We start from the raw sequence: 27,586 nt of genomic DNA, 5'->3' as shown, positions 1-27,586 counted from the left end.
GATGTGACCAGGACTCCGTGACTTGCTTCTAACAGGACAGAGCAGGATTGATAGCATGGAATTTGGGGGTTATTACTTCTGTGGGGAGGGAACCAGCAGCCATGCCCTGGGGACATTCAGAGAGCCCTGTGAAGAAAATTGCAGGGCAAAGAACAGTGGCAGATAAATGATATTTTGGTATTTGGAAATGGACAGCTCCAGTAATGAAAACCTGAAGTTTGACAGTGGCCTTGCGACCACATAGGGAAGAAAGACTGAGGAGAAAGATGAAGAACTGAAGAGTTCTAAGGGAAAATGTCAAAGGATGTCTCCTCTGGGGAGCCAGTGGTGAGGGCACAAGAGGAGAAGCTCACTGGAAATGGGCAAGTTGGGATCCTCTGAGGCGGGGGCAGAGTGTGTAGGCCCACTCACTCAGAGTAACATAAACAGTCAGAAACGCGCCTAATGAGATGAGCGGGGCGATCTAGTTACAGGGTTTCCAGGCAGAATGTTGAAGATGCCATCTGGTTTATTTCTGGTGTTTGCAGTGAAATGGGACATGAAAGAGATAAACTAACTAGCAGCTGTCAAACATGGGGAGACCAGGCCTGCACGGCTCCCCAGTGCCAAGCTCTGCAGGAGACCCAACACCAAGATGAAGACTCAGCTTTTGGCTGGCATGTAGTTTAGAGGTAGAGCACTTGACTGGTGTGCCGAGAAGCACCTAAAAGGGAAAGAAAATGTGTTTGAGTGAAATGAAATCCAGAGAATCTTAGTCCATTCTGCGTAGCCGTGACCAAATTCCCGAGGCTGGGCTCTATATTTGTTGTTGTTGTTGTTTTTCTGAGATAAGGTCTCACTGTGTCATCCTGCTTGTCCTGGAACTCGGATCCTCCTATCTCTACCTCCTGAGTGTGAGGAATTAAGGTGTGTGCTGCCATGATACCCAGCTATTTTTTTTTTTAAATGGGATTTACTTAGCTGGAAGTTCTGGAGCACTAAGAACATGGGCTGAGAAATTTTAGCCGGAGCATTTATTTCTCAGCATTCAAAAATTTCTCAGCATTCACAGAGAGATTCAGGTTTAATGTCCCCTCAACCTAGCCCTTGGTGATCACCCAGGACACTTACCCCAGCCCTAGTGCGAGAATAAACTGACTCCCGAAAGAAGGCTACTGGGGAGCTGCCCTAAAACAGTTTAACGGAACAATTAACACCGAGTTTAATTTCTTGCCAATATTAAACTAGAGACAAGGAAACTCCAGATGTCAGCGGTGTCTTAGGTCCAACCAAAGATTCCTGGACAGGCCAAGAAACAAGCGAACAAACAAACAAATGTAACCCAGAACCATAAGACAAATTAAAAGACAGGAAACGATTGAAAAGAAGGAGGCAGGAGTGTGAAAGGGTGTGTGTGGCTGTGTCACTGTGCACTTAAACGAAGCATCTCTCCAAGCAGAGGCAAGGTCAAGCCAGGGCTGCGGTTTGACTCCACTCACATCCTCTACCGGATGCTGTCAAGGAGTCCTGAGTGAGGTCTGTCTGTCCAGGAGGCCAGTGTGATGGAGAAGCCCCAGCCAGGAGGAAACAGAGATAACAACGTAATGCCTGAGGCCACCAGGAAGTCGTGGGGGAGATGGATGAACAGAGGTCAGTGGGGGATGAAGAGAAGGTAGGAGCTGAAGCTGAGGCCCAAGGAGGGACACAAGATGCTGGGACCTGCCAGGAGCAGGGGCCGAAAGGTCCTGAAGGGGGCATGGAAGGAGGCAGCACAGGCGGGCTGTGGAGGGGGAGCAGTAAGTCAGAGATGGCTCAGGATCGATCGGTCTGCGCCCTCGGGCAGGCAGTGGTGCTAATGAGAAATGCGCTTCAGTGCAGAGATGACCCACCATGTGTGAGGCGCCTGTGGAGGGTCCAGTCTGCAGGACAAGGGAGGGAGGCTTCAGCCCGAGGGGAGGCAGGATGAGTCATCCCAGCAGTGCAGAAGGTAGGAGGAGAGAGAGAGAGAGCCTCCCAGAGTGACCTGGCCTCATCTTAGGCAGCGGAAGGGAGAGGCCAAAAGGGGAGATGTCTGTAAGAATGATGGAGTGGGAGCCAACCCAGACTCTGCTTGAGAGAGAGGCGAGGCTACATGTGTATACATGTGTGCACAAATCCTGCAAGTATACATGCATGAACATACATGCATGTTGTGGACATGTGTGTGCACACACACATACTCACACAAACCTCTGTATGCACACATGTGTGGTTTGTATATTCACACATATACAGAAATGTCACACACATAGACATGTGTGCCAGGCACACGCACATGTATACCAGTGCACACTCATGCATACACGTACACCCTGAATGTACACATGCATACACACAGGCTGCACCTGGTGAGAGATGATAAAAAAGGCTAGATGGGTCTAAGTTCTGACAAGGATGAGCCCACAAAGCATTGCTGGATGAAGAGTTCTGTCGCCAGATTTATGTTCAGACAGCAGCGGCAATGGCCAGACCAACGGGGAGAGCTGTGCCCCCTGCCTGCCTTTCTTCCTTCCGTCCTCCCTGCCCCCTTCCGATTAGAACCTTCATATCTATCTCCATATCTATCTATCTGCCAATCACTGTCTATCCACCTATTCATCTACCAGAGCAATTCACACCAATCTAATAACTGTGAATCATAAAGGAAGATCAGTCCCGAGCCCACACTTGGGAGGCAGTTCAAAGCCGACTTTAGTCTTTCCTGTGACGTTTTGAAGCTGTTTTTAAGTCAAACATGTTCACACCATCGCTGAGATAATTAACAATTAATTCTTCAAAGGCAGAGAACGAAAAAGGAAGCAAAAGGGAATAAGAGACAGCATGGGAAAGAAGTTAGCCACAGACAGACAGACACTCTGTCTGTCCTGCCATCCTCCCCGGCAGGTGCCAAGACTGGAGACAACTCAGACAGACCCTGCCCTGGAGATGCTTGTGGTCTGGTGGGGAGAAAAGATCTCCAAACACACGCCTGGGCCTGGCTGTCTGGGGTGTGTGCCCGTGGTCTAACCTTCCTCCGTCAGATAGGGAGGCTGTGAGCTGAGCTCCAGTGCAAAGACCAGCATGAGGATGGTACATGACCTGCACCCCACCACTGCCTCTTGCAAGAGGTTCCTGAGGCTGGCTAGGAACAGAGTAGACATCTCAAAGCCTGAAAGAATTTGGGCTGATCTGGAAAGCCATGAAGCAAAATTAGTCAGCTTGAACTTGCCCAGGGGTGCAGTGGGGATCTGGCTGAGAAGGGTTAAGCCAGCAGAGGGTGAGCTCCCAGATAGGGGAGTTAGAAAACCAGTGTGTTGGTGCTGGTCAATGGTTAAGGGCAGCGGCCATTTTTGCAGAAGACCCATACTTGATTCCCAGCAATCACATGGTGACTCACAACCATCTGTAAATTCAGTTCCAGGGGATCTGACAGCTTCTTCTAGCCTCCGTGGGCATAAGGCATGCATGTGGTACACAGACTTACATGCGGGCAAAACACCCTTACACATAAAATAGTAAATGTTTAGGAAGCAAGCAAGCAAGTGTGCATGCATTCAAGCAAGCAAGCTGGTGTGGATGGAAGGAGGGAGGCTGTAGATGGAGGCGGCACACAGATAACGTGGTGGCATCTGCTTAGGACCAAGGCACTGTCCTAGATGCTGGGAGGAGCCCGGGCTGCTACTACAGAGCTGAACATCGCTGGAGGAATCAGAGGTGCCCGCGGCTTGGTCGTTACACTTCTGTAAGTGGCTGAGAATAAAGAAGTGGAAGCCAGTGTAGGGAGAGGGATCCTCTCTGGTGTGCACAACAAGCCTTTGTCCTCCGGTCCGTGTTCAGGGACATGAGTGTGCAGAGATGGCTCTGTGCCCACAAAGAACAAGAGGCAGCGATCATTGTCTCCTAGGGAGCAACTCTCCCCTCAGAAGCCAACAGGAAGAAGATTTGGAGCAGGGATACCCAAGGATGGGAGAAAAGCCAGGAGGAGAGAGTGGATTAGGCGAGGATGAATTCTCTCTGTCACTGGGGCCCAACGGGCAAGGGAAGGGAGATGAAGAGGCAAAAGGCAGGTGGGATTTGGCTACCAAATAGCCTCTGGGGGATTTGCTCAAGATCCTGGGTGGGCTCCAGGAAGCTTAGGTCAGTGACCAAGGCTGGCTTGAGTTTGGGTCTGGAAGAGAATTGATGTGGTCAGTCCCAGGGTTCCCTTCCAGTCTCTTCTGTGAATAAGAGGACACAGGAAGAGAGGACCAGTGACTTGCCAGAGCCTGACCCACTTCATGTTGGAGGGACGTGGGCAGAGGCGGAGGCCATGCTGGCCACAGGGGGAGAAGACAGGACAGGACAAGAGGTTTGGAGGGGAGGTCTTCATCCATCTGAAGGGGGGCAGGGAGGGATGTGTTTGGGATGGATAGTTGACACAGATGTGGGAGACTGGGCCGGGCTGAGGAGAGGAAGGTGACTCCACAGGTCTGGTGCTGTGCTGAACCACAGGACCTGGGCTTGTGAGGACAGACATGTGTAGATGGAGTCCCCGAAGCCCACTGGGAGCAGTGTGACCCTAAAGCACCCGAGAGAGGGGCAAAAAGGAGTGAGGACCCAGTCCTGGAGGGCACAGGCAGGGAGATAGACATGTAACAGAAGGGTGGAGGAAGAGGCCAAGGCGGACCCCAGCAAAGCACACACGTGTGTATTCACACGCACACACATGGACACTATGTGAGACCACACACACACTCAGTGAAGCTGAGAGAGGCTGAGAGACTTTAGGAGGTCCTGTCACTCATCATCTGGTAGTAACTGATCTTTCTTGTCCCTGAACTCCTTGGGACATGGTCGGAGGTCTTGGAATTTCTATCCCCTCAGAATTCCCAGGGGCCCCGCAGACATCCTTGATGGCTGGCTGAACGGTAGCCATCTGTTCATTGGCCACAAAATGCCGGGAGCAGGGGCCTGGGCTGCAGCAGCCTTCAGAGGAAGATGCACAGAAAGGTGGTGGGTGAAAATGCAGGAGTGTCGCCCCCCTTCTGGGGGTCTGGGTTGTGGCACACTCTGCATTAACGACAGCAGGGAAGGAGTTGCTGGGGTACAGGGACCATGAGATGAAGTTGAACCCTGAATCTGGGGTGTATGCCAGAGAGAGGGGGCGGAGAGATTTAGGGGACAAGAAGAGATTGGGGGTCCTCACAGACAGCAGGAGGTGAGCTCGTGTAAGAAGGAAACACAATGTGAGAGGAGGTGGGCCATGCAAGGGCAGGAGGTGAGGGGCCAGGCAGACCCGGGTCCAGTGCTCATGAGTCACTCTGTAGCCGGACCTCGCATCTCAAAGATGTGGCTCACATGCCGGGGCACGGGCAGACACTCAAGCATGCTGGGAAATAGAGACAAACTGCAAAACTCTGCACACTCCAGAAAGAGAGAGAAGGAGCTGAAGGGGAAAGTGTTGGACACACGCACACACGCACACTCAGGCACACATACAGGCAGAGCAGGGATGACGCACGAACCCCAAGCCAAATCCAATATGTTCTCTACAGGGAGGAGGGAGCAGGCGGAGCGGGATGAAGGCAGAAGCCGCAGGGGTGTGGAGAGTGGAACATCAATAATAAAGTTACAAAAGAAATGGAAGAGGGGAAGTGGGACCCTCCAGAGGCAAGAGGCAGGCAGGCGGGCAGGCGTGTGCACACGGAGGATGGGAAGGGGAGGAGGAGGAGAACAGAAAAAGCCTGAAGGGAGAGGTCAAGGCGGCCCACGCATTCACCCAAAGCAGATGGGGGGGGAGGGGGGACGGCGGCGGGCAACCTCCAGGGTCAAATGCAGAGAGGAGGAGAAGTGTGAGGGAGAACAGAGTATGAAGGGAGGGAGGTGGTGTGTGCATGTGACAGGCCCACAGACAGAAACATGGTGGACAAGGTCTAGACCGCACCCTGGAACCCAGAAGAACGGCGGGAGGGAGGGAGGGAGCCCTGCCTGAGCACAGGTGTGGTAAGCAGCCTCTTGGGCCCTGAAGGGAAAAGAAAAACACTCCATCCACAGGAGAGCAAAGCAAACGCAGGCCACCTTTCCTCTGGAAGGGCTCTGGCAGGTGTTCAAACAGGGGCCCTGTGCCTGCAGCAAGTTGACAAACGGCCTCTTGGTGAAGGGGAAGAAGGAAAAAGCGCCATTTTGTATGTTTGTCCTTTTCTACACTGTAAATGCTACCACTGTGGCCAAGTCAAACCAGCAACACACCGGTGCTAAGGGGGGGCTGGGAGATGCCAACCAGGACCTCACCAAGCTCCATAGAGACCCAAGCTAACACCAGATTTAAAAAAAACAAAAACAAAAACAAAAAACAAAAACAAAAAACAAAAACAAAAAAAAAACTCATTGGTCGGGCTGGGGAAATGTAGGTAAGAGCACTTGCTGCACCATTATGAAGCATGAAGACCTGAGTTTGAATCCCTGACACCCACATAAAAAGGTTTGTACGTTCCTATAGCCTGGTGTGCTGTTGGGGCCAGAGACAGGAGGGTCACTGGAGCTTGCTGGCTGCCAGCCCAGCTCCAGGTTCAGTGAGAGATCCTGTCTCAAGATACAACATCCTCCTCTGTCTTCTAGAGATGTGGGTATGCACACTTGTGCTCATGGGCCACACACACACACACACACACACACACACACACACACCACACCACACCTAATGAGAAGATACCTCTGTGTGGATGGGTCACAGGAGCTGGTCACTATAATGTCCTTTGGGGAGGAGAAGAGGAAGCATCAGCCCGTGCCATGCTTTAATACTGTGCCATGAGAATTTCTTTTTGTATCCCATAGATAATTAAAAACGTTTCTTTCCCTCAGGAGGCTAAGGCAGTTAGAAGCCAGCCTGGGCTATATAGAGACACACTGTCTCAAAGAACAACACACACACACACACACACACACACACACACACACACACACACCCCTTAATTTTTTTAATCAGGAGGGAAATAGAGAGGAAAGAGGGAGTGGGGGCTGGCAGAGGAGAAGGGGGGATCTCCAGACCCTTGGATCTTCTGTCTCTTCTCTAGCCACAGGTGGTTCCCAGCACTCCATGGATGCATGGATGCTGGCCCGGCCCTCGAGCAGCCCACAGAGGACGGAGAAGATGCCCCCATAACATACATCCCTGCGTGTCTATGTGGCAAACATTTGTTTGGAGAGGACCCAGGGCTTCCTGAGAATACCCAGTGACCCTTCTCAGCAGGGTTGCTGGGGTGGGACGAGGGCACTCTGAGTGTGGTCAGCACAAAAGTGGAGACCATCTCTCATAGATCAGCCAGGGCAGCACAGGGTTCTGAGAGGGAGCTTGGAGCCCGGGACTGTACGGGAATAGGTGAAGGACAAACAGAAGAATGGCCTGAGAGACAGGGAGGAAGGTAGGGCAGGGAAAGAGCTCCAGGGTCTTTGGGCGGGGGTGGAGCCGGGCTAAGGGAAGCAGCCACAGTGGAGTGCCCATCTCCAGCTGTTCTATAATGCCAAGAGGACAGGAAGACGTTGAGAACAAAAGGTCAAGGTCTCCTCGGGTGGGAGAGAGGTGAGCCGGTCCACCTGCTGAGAAAGCCCAGGCGAGGGAGGAAGGAAGAAACAACTGTTGCTAGGGCAACAGCACGGTGGAGCAGATGATCGATGGAAGAGAGGGAGGGGACCATGGCAGGAGAAGGAGCCAGGTTAGACGGGGAAGGTAGATGAGGGGAAGCGCTTATGTGCTTCCAGTCATGGATCTGAAGAAAGGAGAGAAAGGCAGAGTTCTTGGACTTGGTTAGTCTTTGCTACTGGTGAGGCTCTGGTTGTGGGGTTGGCCCGACAGGCCCAAAATGCCCTGGGCATTTTGTAGTCATGTCTGCAATGAACCCAGAGATGCGGATCATCACATCTTTCACACACACTGTGATGCTTAAAGTAAAAAACTTACATTGCACCTATTATGCTATACTTTTACTGTAGATAATGGGTCTGCTTCTTCCAGGGACTCGGGTCCAGGATGTGTTGTGGCCTATGAGATCTAGATCTTCAAGGAACGGCCAATAAGTGTTCTGTGTTCTCTGGATGGATGGATGAATAAATGAGTGGACAGATGCATAAGCCGATGAATGAATAGATGTGTAGACAATGGATGATAGTTTGGTAGGTGAATGGATGGATGCATGAACAGATCATTTAATGGACTGATAAATAAACGGATGAATGGATGGATGGATGGATGGATGGATGGATGAGTAGATGGGTAGATGGGTAGATGGATGGATGGATGGATGGATGGATGGATGGATGGATGGATAGATGGATGGATGATGGATGGGTGGGTGGGTGGGTGGGTAGGTGGATGGATGGGTAGATGGGTGGATGGATGGGTGGGTGGGTGAGTGGGTGGATGGATGGATGGATGGATGGATGGATGGATGGATGGATGGATGGATGGGTGAGTGGGTGGGTGGGTGGATGGATGGATGGATGGATAGATGGGTGGATGGATGGGTAGATGGGTAGATGGATGGATGACCCAATGTATAAGTGGGAGAAAAGGACATGCAGAAATGACTCCAGGCTCCTGAACATGAGCCCTGGGTGGTAGCAATGTCCAGTGCTATTAAGAATGGAGTCACATCTTGCTGACATAGAAATAATATGATGGGTGGAGGAGCCTGGTAGGACCTGTGGCCTGAGGAGAAGGGTGGGGGATCTTTTCTAAAGGACAGGTTAGGCACAGGGGAGCTTAGGTTAGTTCATCCTGGAAAACACATCAAATGAGTGGAGAATCACTTGCCGGCTCAAGGGCTCAAGGCCGAGAGCAGGAAGAGGAATTGGAGAAGAGACAGAGATTCCCTGGCACTGAGCTAATCAAGCAGTTTGTAGACATACAAAAGATGGAGAACACGAACAGGCAAGGGGAAGGGCAAAGAGGGTGGGGCCATGCGCACCATGCTTCTGGAAGGAAGAAACCTACAGAGTTCCTGGTGAGACTGTAAGCCAAAAAGGACACAAGTCCTGGTATACAGGCATTGTGGGTCTGTGGATAGGTCATTCACGGATGGTGGAGGGAGGGAAGGAGGAAGAGAAGAAAGGATGAAAGAATAGAGTAAGTCAGAGAGTAAGAATAAAATTGGATAAAGAAACCAAAAGAAAAATCAGATGTGCTCACACGTGCCTATAACCTCAACACCCAGGAGGTATACACAGAGGAGGATTACCACAAGTTTGAGGCCAGCCTGAGCTACATTCCAGGCCAAGACTCTGATGTGGCCGCTTTGCAGGCTATGGAGATGATCAAGACTTCCTCTGAGGAGAAGGAGTGGGAGTGAGGATCGATGAAAGCAGAAACAATCTCAGAGCCTGAGAACAACATCCACAGAGCCCCAGGAAAGAAGAGACTCGGGAGAAAGGCAGCCAGCACGTACACACAGCGAGAATGACGCACAGCCTCCGAGCAAAATTCAATAACTCTCCTCTGGAGAGAGGAGTGAAGCGGAGATGAGCAAGATGAAATCAGATACAGGAAGAGAAGGGGGGCTACCTGTCAACAAGGAAGTTAAGAGAAGAGGGGGAGCAGGACGAGCACCTGACAGATGGGGCATGGAGGGTCCCAGCTGGGGTCCAACGGGCGCCTCACGCTGCTTGGCGCACCAGGAGCGTGAGCGTTCTCAGTTCCCGCTGGCTCTGTGGGTGGGTGGGTGGATGGATGGATGGATGGATAGACGGACAGATAGATGGACAGCTAACAAATCTAACAAAGGGCTCAGAGAAAGTTCCAGGGCTACTCTCCGTCCTTTTCTCTGCCCCAAGAGACTGACCCCACGATTGACTGTCAGTGGGTTCAGTGTGGGTCTAGCCGATGGCCATCCTGGCCTGGCAAGAGTTAGGATGTGATGAGGTGGCAGGCCAGGCAGCCCCTGCTCTCCTGCAGGTCTTGGTCGCTGCTGCCCTCGCCCCTCAGCAGGCAGAGGTAGCCAGAGTCCTGCGGCGGTCAGTTCTGTGTCTCTGTAGAACCTCTTTGGTGCTTCAGCTCTCAGATCCTGCAGCACAGACCTCTGTAGACTCTTTGCTGGTTGTTTGGATACAGGGTCTCAGTAATATAGCCTTAGCTGTCCCAGAACTCACAGACATCCACCTGCCTCTGCCTTCCAAGTTCTGAGATTCTAAGTCTGTGCCTACGTGCCTGGCCTTTTGATCTTTTTTCATTTTATTTGTAACGTTATGTGTATGCATGCTTTGTCTGCAGGTGTCTGTGCACCCTGTGTGTGCAGCGCCCTCAGAGGCCAGAAAAGGCCAGGGGATCCCCTAGAACTGGAGTTACAGACTGATGTGAGCTACCATGTGGGTACTAGGAATTAAACCCGGGTCCTCTGGAAGAGCAGCCAAGGTTCTTAACCACTGAGCCATCTCTCTAGCCCCCAAGCTTGGTAAACTCCTTACAGTATTCCTAAGTTTGAGTGTCCCCTCCCTTTCCTGTGGGGACACCCCCAACACACACACCACCATCACCACCACACTGGGACAGGAGTGTGATGACCACACACACCTAACAGGAACTGAGAGAAACTGGAAGCTGAGAGGGACCAGAGGACAGGAAAGAGAGAGAGTGACTTGGAGCCCTAGGGAGGACTTCACTTTCTGTACAAAGATGATGCAGCCATGCATCACTTAAGAGATTAAAGATTAACTATGAAACCAGTGGAGGCAGCAGTGGAGGATCAGAGAGCTTACAGGACAAACACGTCCCTCTGTCCACCCATCCATGACCCCTCTAGCCATCCCAGTGCTGTGACCCCTGCAAGCAGACACAGCCTGAGAGGCTCAGAGAAAAAGCCAAATTCCAGTGCCCATGGCAAAATCCCCTAGGACTCTGGCAAAGGGGGCTGCTCATCAGCCATGGCAATGGACGTGGGGTATCCCAGGTGAGAAGAAAGCCAAGGCGTGAGTGCCCCCGGGCCCTGGGAAGGACACCGTAGGTAAGGGAGCCCTGAGAGGAAAGGAGCAGGGAAAAGCAGGAGGCTGGCTTTGCTGGGATCAAGACAAGCTAAAGGACCCATCCCAAGTCTGGTGAAGGTTGGAGGGGAGAATGAGAGAGGAAAGAGCTGATTTGATTGGCAGATGGATTATTGGCAGCCTCCAGGGGGCTGAGAGGTGGACACGGTGGACTCAGGCGTTGGCCACATCAGGAGGTGGCCAAGGTGTGAGGTAGGGAAGTGGTGGGTCAGCGCCCAGCATCCCTTCCAGTTCCCTGTGGCCTGTGGACTAAAGGGAAGAATGGCCAGGGAACTAAAGGTCATTTGGGGGAGCCGAATGAGTTCAGGCTTCCCTCCAAAACCCCAGGAGAGGAGATTTTCCACAGAGGTGTGGTATACAAATACAAAGGAGGCAGGAGGCTGGAGCTGAAAGGAAAGGCTGGCTGAACTTGAAGTAGGAGGCATGCAAGGGAGGAGGGCAGTGGAGAAGAGCAGCAGAAGGTCAAGGCTGGAGCCCAGAAACGCCCAGGGTTACGATTTAGTCCTGTGGTAAAGGCTTGCTGCGGTGCGGTCACAGGCATAACCTTTAGAGTGGGACGGAACTGGAAATGCATGTGGGGTCTGGCCCCTCCCTTCCCACTTTCATGCCGTGAGGTCAATGGCTTTCTCTGCCACGTACTTCTGCCAGGATGTATCATCGCAGTTCTAAAAACAACAGAGGCCTTCAACCAAGCACTGAAAATCTCCAGAACTGAGGCCCACAGAACTCTTTTTTCCCTTAGAAGTTGATTGTTCCTGGGGTTTGCGGCAATGTTTCAGGAAGCTTCCAGACAGGCTTAGAAAGTGTGGATGTGTGAATATAATTCCACACCAAGATCCACAGGAGGGCACAGGCAATGCAGAGGTAAGGGGAGGGAAGCTTGTCTCAGGAGCCTCATAAGTGGGTGGCATGATCCAGGAACTGTCTGTGTGTGAACAGGTGCTGCAGGAGATGACCTTCCCTGTGACCTATTGAAGCTGGGAAGATGCGATGCAAGGAGGAGACATGGGTACCACAGAAAGACACCCCCAAAGTGTGACACCCAAAAGCACTCTTGGTGAGCCTCTGTCACCCTCAGTCACCTTGGGGTGTGGTGGACTCACATTCTTTAGAGCACACTAGGACTTTGAGCTCTCTGCCTCAGCAAGAACACAATAGCTGCCCAGTTCACATTTGTTGACTTGGATAGATGAATGGATGGATGGGTGGATGATGGATGGATGGATGATGGACAGATGAATGGATAGATAGGTGGATGGATGGGTGGATAATGGATGGATGGATGGGTGATGGATGAGTGGATAATGGATGGATGGATAGATGAATAGATGGATGGATGGATGGATGGATGGATGGATGGATGGATGGATGGATAGATGGATAGATGGATGGAAGAGTGGATAATTGATGGATGGAGAGATGGATGGGTGATAGATGAGTGGATAATGGATGGATGGATAGATGAATAGATGGATGGATGGATGGATGGATGGATGGATGGATGGATGGATGGAAGAGTGGATAATTGATGGATGGATAGATGGATGAGTGATGGGTGAGTGGATAGTGGATGGATGGAATGATGGGTGGTAAATAGACAGACAAGCAGACAAATGAAGAAAGACAGAAAAGGTGGGAACTAATCTTGTTTGTTAACACACATATAACACAAAGAAGAATCCCAGAATCATAAAAATGCCTGGCATAATGTTTCTTGTGCTTGTAATTCAAACACTGGGGAGGCAGAGAAGGATGGGTCCCTGATGCTTGATAGCCAGCCACTCCAGCCTAACTGAGCCAGCTCCAGGCCAATGATAGACCCTGTCTCAAAAACAAGGTAAGACCTGTGCAGATGGTTCAGTAAGTAAAGTGCATGACACAAAAGCATGAGGACCCAAGTTCAGATCCCGAGAAGACATGTTAGAGCCAGGACTGGTGGCCTGGCATCATAGTCTCAGAGCTGAGAGGGCAGAGACAAGCAGATCCCTGTTGGTTCCTGGCTTCTCCATACACAGGCATGCGTGTGCATTCACACACACACATGCACACGCATGCGTGTGTGTGCACACACACATACAGCAGGAATGATGAACAAACAGAGCAAAATTCTATAAAGGCTGTCTGCAGAGCAGGGAGGAGGGAGCGGGGCTGAGGGAGAGGAAGACAGAGGGGCCACGACACACAAAGAACCGGAGAGGCACCAGAGAGGCGGGAGGTCTGGGGGATGGGCAGTGAGGCACAATGCGTGCGCGAGGAGACAATGCGTGACGTCCAGGTGGTGGGAGAGGCCGGAACAAACCTCTGGGGAGACAAAGAAGCCCCAAGGACACGGAGGTGTGTGTGTGGGGGCTCAAGCTGCTGCTTCCTCTTCTCACAGCGACCCTGGGATTCTGGAGAGCTCTCCATTGCTGATAAGTTGATCATGGCTCTTCTGGGCTCTGCATTGTCAGCTCCCACGCTTCCGCCTCAGCCCTTGATGAAGACACCCTCTTCAAACGTCCTTACTTTGAAGGGACAGCTGTGTGATGCTGGGTCATGAAAAGCTCAGGCACCGCCACAGAGGCCCTCGGCCTGTATAGTCTAAGTTCTGGGTTTTTGGGTTTTGTTTTGTTTTTAACTAATACAGTAGGTCCTGGTGGATTTAAGAGATTATTTCTAAAGGGAACATGAAGCAACAAAGAGAATGTATTATCAGAGAAGAGCAGAGAGCACAGATCTCTCTCTCTCTCTCTCTCTCTCTCTCTCTCTCTCTCTCTCTCTCTGAGTGTGTGTGTGTGTGTGTGTGTGTGTGTGTGTGTGTGTGTGTGTGCGTGCTGAGAAGTCACTCTTACATACAGATTTAGGGCTTGACCAGGAGAAAGGTGCCCCCACACACCCTGCTCCCAGGGACGTGTTTGCTGTGCCCGTGGGGCCCTAAGAGGGGGTGGGAGAGACTCTCTGAGAGGATGAAGCAGACTTTCTCCTCTGCTCGTGGTGTGGAGCTGAGGGGTTAGGGCACGGCATCACTGCAAAGCGAGCTCTTGTGCGGCTGTCCCCGGGGTTCTGGCGTGGTCTCGGCAAGCCTTGGAATCAGAGAGGCGGCAGGAGCAGCAGGCAGGAGCCCAGACAGGGCCGGGGAGAAGGAGACGGAGCCCCCAGGACCCAGGAGCCAATCTCTACAGGCTCAGGAGACGGGGAGTTAGGAGAGAAACAGGCTCTCAGTTTGTCAGAGTGTGCAGGAGTGGCCCTGTCCAAATGCTCCGTGGCTTAGGGCAGGCATTCAGAGTCACAGGGGAAAGAAGTGGCCAGCGACGGCTGTCCATCCTTCGTGGAGGAGTGAGCGCAAGGGCTGAAGAGACTGAGCATGTGCCCCTGGAGAGGACCCGGAGGGAGGCAGGGGACAGTGTGGGAGTGGCATGAGGATGCTCTGAGGACCGCCGAGGAACTAGCGAAAGGGAGAGCAAGACTGTGGGAGAGCAGAGGGAAAAGGGAGGTTGTCCTGCCTCGGTGAGTCGGTGAGGCTGTACTGACAGCCACGCAGAGCCAGTAGCATTGTGGCATTGGACACACGGCAGTGTCTGAGGCTACCATGGGCATCCGAGCATCTTGAGGAGAGGCCACTGGTCCTCTGGGAGTGGATGGCAAAGAGGACTCAGAGAGGAAGAGACAGAGGGAGATGTATTCCCCTGCTGAGAGCATCCACGTGAGGGAGCTGGGAGGAGGGCGGAGGGTCTGGAGAAGTACCTAGGATAGACAGCGCCTGCGCATGTGGACAAGCACAAATCAAGGAGCATGCGGTGCCATGCACCAGTGACACAGAGTCCAGCCACTCTGGATACAGCAATAGCTGGTCTGTTTTCTCCCAGAGTCTGAGCTCCCGCAGAATATGGCCCAGGGCTTTGGGACCTGTGTCTTCAGCGTTGTTCCAGTGGGTGATCACTTGTTGGATGAGTAGATGCGTAAATGATGGATGATGGGTGGGTGGTGGGTGGATGGATGAATGGTCCATATATCAAAACACTCACGGTTGGGCTCTGGCAAGGATTGATTGGAGCAGGGAGGGGGCCGCTGAGATCCCCCTTGGAAGAGGATTTGACAAGAAGGGGAGACAGATGGGTGGTGGGTGGTAGGAGTAAATGGAGTCAGAGATGACTCGGGCTCGAAGCTGTGAAGTCCCAGGTGGTGGTGACGCTCCTCGCTAATGAGAACTGGGTGGGAAACAAGAAACGGGTCCAGGGCGATAGGAAGGATGTGCCGCTTGGAGTGTTGGCACCAACCCCCATGACCCCATAGGTGGCAGGACAGGGACAGAAGCATCAGGGTCTGGGGTACAGGGACACAGAACTTTGTGGACTCATCCAGAAGGCCAGTGAATGTGGAAGAGGGAAAGATCCATGATAGGCATCCAGAGCCTGAGATGTGCGGCTGTGTAAAGTACTTAGGAAAGGAGAGAGAGGCTGGACAGACAGATAGATGGCCACAAGCTTGGTGCTCCAGAGGGTCACCCAGGCAGATAGACGAGGAGTCCCTGAGGGCAGAGGCAGAGCCCATTCATGACCAATGTGTGTTAATGTGTGTTCACACACACAGCAAGCAAGACCTGGAAAAGGTGGAAAACCTCGTAAGCAGGAGAAGCTGAGGGGTGGCGGCTGTGAGTGCACGTACCCTCCCCCACACACAGGGAGAGAGGATGACCCAGACTCAGAGAGCAACCGAGTCACACTTCTTAGGAGAGTAGAAGAGAACAGGGCTGAGTGAGGGAGCAGAGAAGTTCAGTGATGTGTGAATTAAGAAGCCAAAGCGTTAATGAGAGAAGGAGGAGCCCTCAGAGAGAGCACGCAGGTAGGTAGAGATGCAAACATACCACACACACACACACACACACACACACACACACACACACACACACACACAGGCTAGGGCCAGGTTCAAAGGTGATGGGGAAAGATGAGGAACAGACTGAGGAAAAGAAGGAAAGAGGAGAGCCGAGAGTCAGGCGAACACATGGGCTTGGGGGCTTCCAGAACCTAAGAAATGGAACCAGGGGAGGCATGGCCCTTGTTTCCAATGGCGAAAATGCAAGAGGCACCCGTATGTCCCCACAGGAAGAGAGCTGGAGCCCATATTCTTCTCCTATATAGTCCCATGCAACAGGAGAAAATATTTGGGTACCACTAGAGAAGGAGGGCCCCTGAAAGAGCTTTTCAGAACAAAAGCCTAGAAGGGAATAGTTTATACAGCCTGAGGCAATTCCTTTTTAAAAATAAAATAAGAGACTGGAAAGATGGCCCAGGGGTTAAGAGCACTTAACTGTTCATTTGGAGGACCTGGGTTCGATTCTCAGCCCTCACATTGGCCACTCACAACCATCTGTAACTCCAGTTCTCCGGCATCTGAAGCCTTCTTCTGACTTCCATGGCATCAGGCACTCGTGTGCTTCACAAAGATACATGCAGGCAAAACACTCATACACATAAAAGAAAAACAAATTTTTAAACTTAGAAATTAACAAAAATAAAACAAGTTCTGACAAGACTACAATATTGCATCTCCTGTTCTCTGACGAGGTGTATAGTTGCTCATTGATTGTTTTTATATTTATCTTTTTTTCTTGTGATCCAACTAAATTCATTTAATAGCATTAGAAGATTTTTTTCCCTCTAGACTCTCTAGAAGTTTCTCTGTGTGTATAATAATGTCACTTTCTAATAGAGACAGCTTCAGTTTATCTTTTCCAGTTTTTACACTCATTTATTTCTTTTTCCTGCCTTATTGAATGGACTCAGGTGTCCAGTGTGGTATTCAATAGGAGCAGCGAAAGACGCCATGTCTTCATTGCTGATTTCAGGAGGAAAGCAGCTTTTCCCCATTGGGTATGATTGGACTGTTTTATAGTAATATGTTCATGTTACTTTTTTGTTGGTTTGGTTTGGTTTGGTTTTTGTTGTTTTGGTTTGGATTTTTGGTGGTAGTAGGGATTGACCCCTAGTTCTTACACACATAGGTCATTGTGTGTGGTGACTTTTCTGTCACTGATATGGTAGTTTCCCACTGGGAAAGAGGACTGGATGTTGTAGTAGGGGGTATGGAACAGCAGAGAGATCAACCTTGTCTGTGACTTGGGGAGCTGATGTATTCATATATCATTGGTGAGACTGAGAAGGATTTTTTTTTTTTTTTTTTTTTTTTGCAAAGAAAATTATACCCAAGGTACACCTGGCGGGATGAGACGGGAATCCTACTGTGGGCAGTCATTGAAAATGACAGCATCCCTTCTCCTTGACAGAGAAGATTGGGGAAGTGAAAAGAGGACATGGTAGGTAACTGTGGGTCCAGCATGGGGCTCGTGGGAGTTGGTGGAGGGGTCTGCATGAGCACTGTGGTGGTTGGGAGGAGGGGGAACGCTAAATGCCCTTCCTACCCCACCCACTGTCCCCAGGAGGGAGATGAGCCAAGATGGAGAACTCATCCATGAGTGAGAAAGACATAAGCAAGATGCCAGACAAGAGGAGCCAGGAGAGAGGTAGAGGGTAGCGTAGGCCAAGGGACAGTACGGGCCATGGAGATGGGGTGATATAGAGGGAGGAACCGGAGAGGGACGCCAGAGGAAGGTTCGGTAGGTCATTGGAGTTCAGTGAGGGTTAGACGCGTAGACAGAGGAGGATCTAGATTCTTGGTTGATCCTGTCTGGGTGAATCTGTGATGTCACTGGGCATCATATGGGGTGGTAGGAGGGGCAGCGGGAGAGACTGCAGACCTTTGTGAAGGGCTTCCTGCAGGGCCAGGGGCCTCTGAATGCCCAGGATGAACAGCAGATATAGAAGAAAACATGAAAGGAGGAGGGATGAGAAAACGGCCCAGGGCCTGGAGTCGGGGGCTCAGTGGGTAAAGAATTTGCATGCTGAGGTCCTGAGTTTCAGTCCCCAGAATCCGCGTTAAAAACAGAACAAGCAATCCGACAAGGTAGCACAAGCCAGCAATCCTGCCCCGAGGAGGCAGAGACAGGCAGAAGGTGATTGACGCCTGAAATTGTCCTCTGGCCTCCACAAGCACAAACAGACACATGTGTTTACACACAAACACATACCACATAAAAACAAAAGGGAAAGGAAGGAGGGAAGAAAGGAGGAAGGAGAAAAAGAAGAAAGAAAAAGCAACCGTGGCCAAGAAGATGACTATCACTCCCCCCTTGCCACACAGTGTGATGCCTCATTTTGAAGCACGGTGACAATGGCCCCGTTTTCCCCGGGACACTGGACTTCTGCAAGGTGTGGCTTGAGCCTTAGAAGCTGTGTCCTCAGAAGAAGACTGGTGAACGCTCAGTGCAGATTTGTTGGACAGGTGGCAGGCGGGCGGGAGGGAGGGAGGGAGGGATGGAGGGATGGATGGATGGATGGAGGGAGGGATGGATGGAGGGATGTAGGGAGGGAGGGGTCAATGGATGGATGGATAGAGGGAGGGTTGGATGCAGTGGTCTGGACTTGGACTGTCTGGGCTTGGGATGAGTCGAGGCTGAGGAGACAGTGGGATGGGGACTGAGCAGCTTTCTGAGGAAGGAGAACAGATGGGCTGTGGGTGACGGGAATGACAGCTCAGAGATGACTTGGGGCTCCTGGCTCTGGACCCAGGCAGGCAATGACACTCAGCGCTAATGAGAGCAGGGAAAGAAACACATCACAGTGCGGAAATGATGTGATGCGGTGAACTTGTCATCTGCCGAGGGGAGGGCGAGGGGGCTTGTGGTACCAAAGCCAGATGGGGATGAGCTTTGAGTTTCCCACTCAGGAGCAAGAAGATCTGGCCTGCAGCATTGCCGGCATCAACGATGGGATGTGGGGACGGAGAAGGAGAGACATGTAGTGAGGTCCCAAGTCATGAAAGCAGGTGAGAAGGGAGAGGAGGGAGGAGCCGTGGACAACACACTTGTGCACATGCGCACAGATACACAGGACTGGCCAGGTCCTGACACAAAGCAAGTGTTTAACCAACTTCTGTGGATTAACCGAGAAATAGATGGGCAAAGTATGAATGATGGGGACCAGAGACTGGGAGCCCCCAGCCCAAGCAACAGTGGAAAGGAAGTGAGAGACCCACAGTTGTGTAAAGAAAGATGAGAAAAAGCAGAACGGGAGAGTCCCGTGTGAAAGAGAGAGACTAGCTTTGGAACAAGATAGAGGCAGTGGCTGGGAGGGAGGGAAGTGGGGAACTCTGACCCGAGGGACTGCACGCTTGTTTCCCACTGATTGACACAGGGTTTAGTTAGATGGTGGGTGGGTGGATGGAGGAGCGGGTGGAGAGAAGACAACAGACAATGTGTGGATATGGCCGCATGAATGGTAGATATATGGTGGATGGGTTAGTTACAGGTGGATGAGTATATTTATAGATGGATAGATCGGAGGATAGATGAATTAGGGGATGGAATAATCTAGAAATGAGGACAAAATCTGACAAGAAGCTAGTATGGGGCAACGCCTGTAATCCTAGTACTTGGGAGACTGAGGCCGGAAGAGCAGGCATTCAAAGCCATCCTTAGCTACATAGTGAGTGTGAGGCCAGCCTGAGCTAATGAGACCTTGTCTCAAAAAACCAAAGCAAGCTGGGCAGAGGTGGTGAATGCCTTTGATCCCAGCACTCAGGAGGCAGAGATAGGCAGATCTTTGTGAGTTTGAGGCCAGCCTGGTCTACAGAGCAAGATCCAGGACAGCCAAGGCTACACAGAGAGGCCCTGTCTCAAACAAACAAAACAAAACAAAACAAAAAAGCCAATGCAAAATAAAAATTCTTATAGAAGCCTGAAATAGAAAATACTCTTGCATGACACTCTTATACATCATAAACCAAACCATCTAGTATAACAAAATATTTCTTTTTTCTTTTTTCTTTTTCTTTCTTTCTTTCTTTCTTTTTTTTTTGTTTGTTTGTTTGTTTGTTTTTTTGTTTTTTCGAGACAGGGTTTCTCTGTGTAGCTTTGTGCCTTTTCCTGGAACTCACTTGGTAGTCCAGGCTGGCCTCGAACTCACAGAGATCCTCCTGGCTCTGCCTCCCGAGTGCTGGGATTAAAGACGTGCACCACCACCGCCTGGCAACAAAATATTTCAAAGTGAAATAATGGTATAAAGCAACAGATGAATGAATGAATGAATGACAGAATTAGACCAAAATGCAAGGAAAGAAAAAGGAAAAGGCGCATGCACCAAGGTGAGAGAGACAAGCACAGGTGGGTATACCTGGGCACACATGTGCCTTCACACACTCATACACTCCTCAAGAGAGGGCCAGACCCAAGAGGCCTCAGCCAAGGTGGGGTATGCACAAAGGGGAGTTGGCCGACCAGAGAGAAGGAAGGCGCCCCTGTGTTGAGTGGCAGGAGAAAAGAAGCCCCATGGACTTCTGGGAAGTCTTGTGACCTGACAGAGTTGCAAGAGCTAAGTCCCAAGGCAGTTTGGGGGTGGCGAACAGGCTGGTGGGGCCACGACTCCGTGAATGGAAGGAAGATAGACATGGACGTGGAGAGGGGTGTAAGCCAGGTCACCTCAGGTTTTGTAGGGAATGCCCCCAAATTTGGACTTTACAAGCATTGGTCACATGATCTGATTGGTGAGACCCCTCTGGTTCTGGGTGGGAAATAGACTGGCAGCTGAAGTCGAAACAGAGAACGGGAAAGGAGGCTGGGCTGGTGTCCCCAAGAAACGGCGGAGCTTGTGTGAGGAGGGGGCGGCTGAGGAGAAGACATGGGTGTATCTGGGCTGCTTTGGGATCCTAGATGAGTGAACTCCAGTAGCTAAAACATAGGCACGAATCATGAAGGATCATAGGACTCCAGGAAGACGGGAGGACGTTGGCGTCCTGTCATTTCACTGATACGTTGATGGGGACAAATAAAAAAGGGGCTGATTGTAGGGGAGGGGATGAGTTCATCTTTGGACATGGTGACTCTGAGATCTCTATGATCACCAAAGCAGAGAAATGGATGGGAACAGGGTGTGGCATTCAGGGACAGGTTCACCAGCAAACAGGAGAGTGCCATATTCATGAATGGGTGATCTCCTAAGGCAGTGGTTCTCATCCTGTGGGTCTTGACACTTTGGGGAGTTACATATCAGATATTTACATTGCGATTCATAACAGTGGCAAAATTGCAGTTATAAAGTAGCAGCAAAACAATTTTATGGTTGGGGGTCACCATAATGTGAAGAACTGTAATAAAGAGTCACAGTGTTTGCCGGGTGGTAGCGGCGGCGGCGGCGGCGGCGGCGGCGGCGGCGGCGGCGGCGGCGGCGGCGCACGCCTTTAATCCCAGCACTCAGGAGGCAGAGCCAAGCAGATCTCTGTGAGTTCGAGGCCAGCCTGCAGCCTGGGCTACCAAGTGAGATCCAGGAAAGGCGCAAAGCTACACAGAGAAACCCTGTCTCGAAAAACCAAAAAAAAAAAAAAAAAAAAAAAAGAGTCACAGTGTTAGGAAGGTTGAGAACTACTGATCTAAGGGGAGGGTGCAGATAGAGGGGACTCATAAAGGAGACAGACCAGAGGATTGTTCTAAGTTCAAGACCAGCCTGGACTACATAGTAAATCCATCCTAGCCTGGTCTGTGTAGCAAGACCCTGTCTCAAAACTAAATCAAAGAGGCTGGGGATGTAGCTCAGTGGTCGAGCGCCTAGGCTGAATTCTGAGAGAGACGAGAGTGTGCAGGAGCCCAGAGGTTGGGGCTGCATCACGGTCCAGCAGCGAAGCCAGAAGAGGACCTCTCAAAGAATATAGGATCACGCGTGCTGAGTTTTTGAGATGGAGGAAGTCACAGGCCACATCCAACATCACTGCCTGGAGCCAGGACAAAGAAGATGAGAGCTGAGCAACGGCCATTGAACTTGACAGGGTGGAGGCCCCAGGCAGTCTTTGCCAAAAGCAATGTCAGCAGCAAAGTGGGAGTAAAAGGCTGAGTCCAGGGGCTTAGGACAGAAGAGCTGGGGATGAAAGTTTCGCTGAGACTGAAGGTCTGCTGAGTCAGCAATCAAACGGCAGAAGCTGACTGCTGGGCGGGAGAGGCCAGCTGGAGCCGGGATTTCAGAGTGGCGCTTTGATTGTGTAGCAAGGTCAAAGAAGTGACCCCAGCTAAAGGTGAGAGACAAGATGGCTGGTGCTTGGGAGGCACAGTCCAGGACGTGACAGGAGACCATGAGAGGTAGGCAGATGACCACCCTGATGACAGGGACGATGAGGGAAGAGGACGATGTAGAGGAGGCGGGATCCAGAGTGATACAGGTTACTGGGAAAGCTAAGGTGGGAAGATCCCATGTTCAGAGCCTTCGTGGGCTACAGTAAGTGCCAGGCCAACCTGTGCAGCTTAGCAAGCCCATGTCTCGGGATGAAAAGGAGGAGGATGTAGAAGAGGAGGCTGGAAGTACAGGTTGGGACGGAGCATGTGCGAGCTCTTGGGTTCAACATCCAGAACAACACCAATAAAAATAATGCTGTAGGATGTCCTCTCCATGATAGGCCACATGGATCCCAGAAGGGAACGTCAAATACCCAGCGTCTAGGGAAGTATGCAAAGAATGCTGATTCCGTAGTTCAGATCCCCAGCATCAAGAAAGGTCTGGAGATAAAACCGATAGAGACAGAAGCATTTGAGCAGTTACTGAAAGCATGAGCAGAGGAGGGGGGTGGAGAGGAACAGGGAGGGCCGGGAACATGGCTCCGGGAATGAGGGACGGACTGTTGGAAGTGGACCCGTGCTGCCTGCTTGAGCAGCAGCAGGCCTCCAGGTTACTGGAGTGAGGGAGGCCGGGGTGGGGTAAGGCGAAGGGGATGGAAGCCAGGAGCTCATTTAGAGATGCCTACAGGTTCCACAGGAACGTCTGTTGGGCAGTGAGACACGGACGTCTGGGGCTCGGGCCTCAGGGTAGAAGTCAGGAATAAAAGGCTTGCTGGGGTTTGAGGACGGGACTGTAACTCAGTTGGCAGAGCGTTGAGCCCTGGGTTCAGTCTGCACAGGACATAAACCAGGTGTGTCGTGCGTGTCTGTACTTCCGGCAGTGCATGCAGGAGACGGCTGAGCAGTTCAAGGTTGTCCTTGAGTGAGTTCGGGACCCTGTCTCAGAAAACAAGAAATGTTTGGGGGTAGAGTTCAAGTCACAAGACTGTGTGAATCAAGAGTCCCGAGGAAAGGGCAGAGCGGGAGGGAGTCACAGCCAGGATTAGCGATGGCTTCTCACATTTCCACAGGCCTGAGAAAAGCTTCCCTGCTTTCCTCCAGGGGTCACAGAAGGACATGAGGGCAGATGGAGAGGGGGTCTTGGGTTTTGAGAGCAGTTTTGAAATGCTGCCGTGAAGGGGGTGGGGAGATGGCGGAGTTGAGACCTGAGTTGGGATCTCCAGCACTCACGTCAAAAGGCAGACATGGTGACACATGTCTGTAACCCCAGTTCTGAGGAGGCAGAGACAGGAAGACCCCGGGGGCTTGCCGGCCAGACAGTCTAACCAAATCGGCAAGCTCCAGGTTCAGTGAGGGACCCTATCTCAGAAAATAAGGCAGAGGGCTGGAGAGGCGGCTCAGCAGCTAAGAGCACCCACTGCAGAGGAGCCAGGTTTGGTTCCCGGCACCCACAGCCATCGGTAACTCCAGTTCCTGGGGGCCCAACATTCTTTTCTTGCCTCTGCAAGTATCAGGCATAAACATTGCATGGACACATGCATGAAAGCAAAACACTCATACACATAAAAATAAATAAACCTTTAAGAAAAGATAAGGTGGAAGTCAGTAGAGGAGACACCCAGCACTGACCTGTGGCCTCAGTGTGCATGAATGCCCACATACATGTACATGCACATAAACATGCCGACACAAATACTCCCCACCTCCTGAAATGCTGCCGTGAATCCAAAAAGATGAAAGATAAAAGATATATACCTTAGGAGCCAAGTGTGGGGGTGCACACCTGTGATCCCAGGATCCAGAAGGCTGAGAGAGATAGGTGGGTACCGAGTTCAAGTTCAGCCTGGAACGTAGAGCATGATTTTGTCTCAAAAGATAAAATACAGTACAAAATAAAAATGGGATGGGCCAGAGAGACAGCTCAGCAGATAAAGTCACTTGATGCCATACTTGGTGACCCAAGTTGGACCCCAGGAGCCATATGGTAGAAGGAGAGAACCAACCTACAAATTGTCCCCTGATCTCACACGTACTGTGTGCACTGTGGCACACTGATACCCATACACACACAATAAATGAATGAAAAAAATCTTTAAAATAGACTAAAATGGCAACATGGGTGCCACTGATGACCTTGACCTTGTGAGAAGTCCTGGAAGTCTTGCAAAGCTTTTCTGAGAAGGAGAAAGAAAAGCAGGGGAAGGATGGTTTTCAAAGATGGGAGAGCTCGGCCTGCAACTACACAGACAGGAGAACGGTCCAGAAGGTAGCCCTCCCTCAAAAGGGACCAAGATGCCTGCTCTGAGGAAGGGTGGGCGAGAGTTCTGAGGAGAGAATGCCCCCAGGGTCATCCACTCATCGGCCGAGGCATCCTGGATAATACGACTACGTTAATCTCCAGTAACAGGCACGGGCTGGGCGCCCGACCCTGGCGGACAGTGCCTCTGCGCCTGACTAATCCCCGAGACATCTCGAGAGGAACACGTTGTCGCTGGTGTTGACAGACAAGGGACTTAGGAAAGTAACAGGTGTTTGAGCAAAAAGTGGAGGGGCGAGGGTGGAGGTGGGGCCCAAGCAGGGGGCGCCGAGCACCCCAGGGGGTGGCGTGGGATGGAATCACGGCGAGTGGGGCAGATGGGTGGTGGGTGGCAGAAGCTGGAGGGGTCGGGGATGACTCGGGGCTCTGACTGCAGCCCCCGTGGGTGGTGAGGCCAGGCGCTAATGAGAACAGGAGGAGGAAACAAAACAGTTGTAGTGGCAGGCTTGCAGCGCGCGACTGTGAGAGAACCAGATGGAGCTGGCTTTGTTTCTTTGTCTTTGGGGGCTTCTGGGGAGGACTCCGGGGTTAGCACAGCACCGAGGGAGCAGTTGCCCAGCAGGGAGGAACAGAAAGAGGGTCCAGGGGCCCGGGGCTCGGGCAGGAGATGCAGAGGAGGCTTTGACACTGTGAAAGAAAAGGCTTACACAGCAGCCCTCTGTATGGCCTTACTCCTCTGGAGCCAGCCTTGGTTCAATCCCACCTCCACCACTTACTGGGGTACATCGCTTAACCTTCCTGGGCTGTGGTTTCCTCTTCTATAAAATGGGAGCAGTGATAGTGTCTACTCTGGACAGGACTACACAGCCCTGCCACCTATACGAGGTCCTCGGGGGTATTTCCAGAGTGAAGTAAGTACTCTGGGGAAATTCGCTGTCTTTTGTATGTTTCTTTGTTTTGTTTCTTGAGCAGAGTCTTACCATGTACCCCAGGCTGGCCTTGAACTCACAGAGATCTGTCTGCCTCTGGCTCCCAAGTGCTGGGATTAAAGGTGTGTGGCACCACAGCCAGCTTGCTCTTGTTTTTGAGAGCTCTGTCTTGCTCTGCCCTTGAGCACTCAGAACTTTAGAAAGGCCAACATCAGGGTTGGAGAGATGGTTGAACCATTAGGAGTACTTCATGCTCGTACAGAGGACCAGAGTTCAGTTCCTAAAAGCTCACCAACTCCTGCTCCTGGGTATCTAACACCCTCTTCTGTCCTTGGCTGGTACACACACACACACACACACACACACACACACACACACACACACATAACAAGGAAGGTCAGTGTGGATAAAGGACACACCATGCCATGGCCCGCCATTTGCTTAGATACCCGTGTGTCGGCCACTTGCCAACAGGAGACATCTTAGCAACTGACCTGGGTTTGGAAGGGCACATACAAGTTTTCCAGGGGGAAGGGAAAATGGAGCCATCCTCCCAGATGCTCTGCAGGGTCTCCAGATGCCTCATTTATGCCCAGACAAGAGAGACCCTGTGCCAAACCTGCCCTCAACATTCCCAGTCTGTGGGAAAACCAAGACAGACAAGAGAATACGGTCATAGCAGCCATGGCGGTACACCCAGAGGTCCTGGGATCCCCAAGGCGGGCTGCTCACCTGAATGGGGGTGGGGATGGTAGGATGGGACACATGAGACAAGGGATGGAAAGGAAGCTGGTGGCCCAGCAGAGGGGACAGCCACAGCAAAGCTAGGAGCTGGGGCCCCTGTGTTGGTGAAGGGCACTGGTGTTCCCAGTCTTTCTGATCAGCCCTCCCTCCCTGACCCTCACTACCCACAGGCCTTCATGGTTTCTCTCACTCATCCATTCTCGATCCCCTCAGCACCTAGGAGAGCCATGCCTGAGTACAACATCCCTCCCTCCCTCCCAGCTCCCGACTGGCACCCAATCCTCCACACAACCTCTTCCCCTGATGCTAAGCTCCCCCCCCCCCCCCGTTTCCAAGCTCCACCACGGTCACAGGGTCACACTCTCACCCCAGAGCTTCTGTTAGCCCCCAATGGCTGGTGGGTTAAAACACAGACTTCACCCTGGCTGCCAAACCACACCCTACGGAGTCAAAGATCTTTCCTAGCATTGGTCCAGACTCTTCTCAAGGCCAAGGCCATACCTCAGGCGCCAGCTCACCCTGTCAGCCCTCTGGGCACACTCCCTTTTAGGATCTTCCTCCAAGCTCATGTCTTCTTCTGTCACTCATCCCACACTTGAGGTCCCACTTGTCTTCCTGTCTCTCTGTGTTTCTCCTTTGTTTCGCCTGGGTCTTGGTCTTTCTCTAGCACCTCCTGGCTCCACCCCTCACAGCCCCTGCAGGGCAGATTTGGTGATATGTCCCAGGTTTTGTATTGGGCTTGGGCCTGCCCAGCAAGGCCTTTCATTCAGAAACCTCTGTCTCCTTTCTCTCTTTGCTGGTGTCTAAAGCTGAATTCAATTCCCTTCTGAGCCTGGTCCAGCTTTGCTGCACACTGGCCTGCACACACACACACACACACACACACACACACACACACACACACACACACACACGCTCATCTGTGGTAATATTTTATTTGTGCTCTAACAAATAAAACTTATCTGGGGATCAGAGGACAGAGCCAGCCACTAGATTAGACATAGAGGCCAGACAGTGGTGGCACACACACCTTAAATCCTATCACTTGGGAGGCGGAGATCCGTCTGGCCACACTGGGAACATAGCCAGGCATGGTGGCACACACCTTTAATCCCAGCACTTAAGATCTCATGTCTTTGCTTGGGAAAGACACATACCTGTATTCCCAGGAAGTGATGGCAGGAAGCAGAAAGGTATATAAGGTGTGAGGACCAGGAACCAGAGGCTTTTGAGCAGTTCAACTAAGACCCTCAGGGGTGAGGACTCAGGCTTTCTGTCTGAGGATTCGTGGAAACAGGATCGGCTAAGGAGTTGGTGAGGTGAGGTTGGCTGTGGCTTGTTCTGTTTCTCTGATCTTTCAGTTTTCACCCCAATAGCTGGCTCTATTTTTTTCTATTAATAAGACCTTTTAAGATTCGTGTTACACTCATCTGTACATCTCTTGGCCAGCCTTGGCCAGGTCAGCTCCCAGGGGGGCCCTGTGTTTCCATTTACACCCACTACAGGCCAGTAATGGAC

The 27,586-nt window shown here is 51.7% G+C and overlaps 1 long non-coding RNA gene across 3 annotated transcripts; it reads right to left on the bottom strand.

The window, feature by feature from the left end:
- Positions 1–490: 490 nt before the first annotated feature.
- LOC143273056 (uncharacterized) lies at positions 491–26,907 on the bottom strand. Of its 3 annotated transcripts, none has more exons than XR_013050902.1 (4): positions 26,570–26,907; positions 23,894–23,981; positions 16,295–16,447; positions 491–703 (listed from the first exon to the last, which is right to left on the bottom strand). It is a non-coding gene; the product is annotated as an uncharacterized LOC143273056 (long non-coding RNA). The 3 variants fall into 3 exon arrangements; XR_013050904.1 differs by having other exon boundaries at positions 16,295–16,419; XR_013050903.1 differs by having other exon boundaries at positions 26,587–26,907.
- Between the last annotated feature and the right edge of the window lie 679 nt (positions 26,908–27,586).

This window comes from Peromyscus maniculatus, chromosome 4 (genome assembly GCF_049852395.1).
Source record: "Peromyscus maniculatus bairdii isolate BWxNUB_F1_BW_parent chromosome 4, HU_Pman_BW_mat_3.1, whole genome shotgun sequence".
NCBI lineage: Eukaryota > Metazoa > Chordata > Mammalia > Rodentia > Cricetidae > Peromyscus > Peromyscus maniculatus.
Note: the sequence above shows the minus strand (reverse complement) of the source record. Positions and strands in the feature narration are given on the sequence as shown.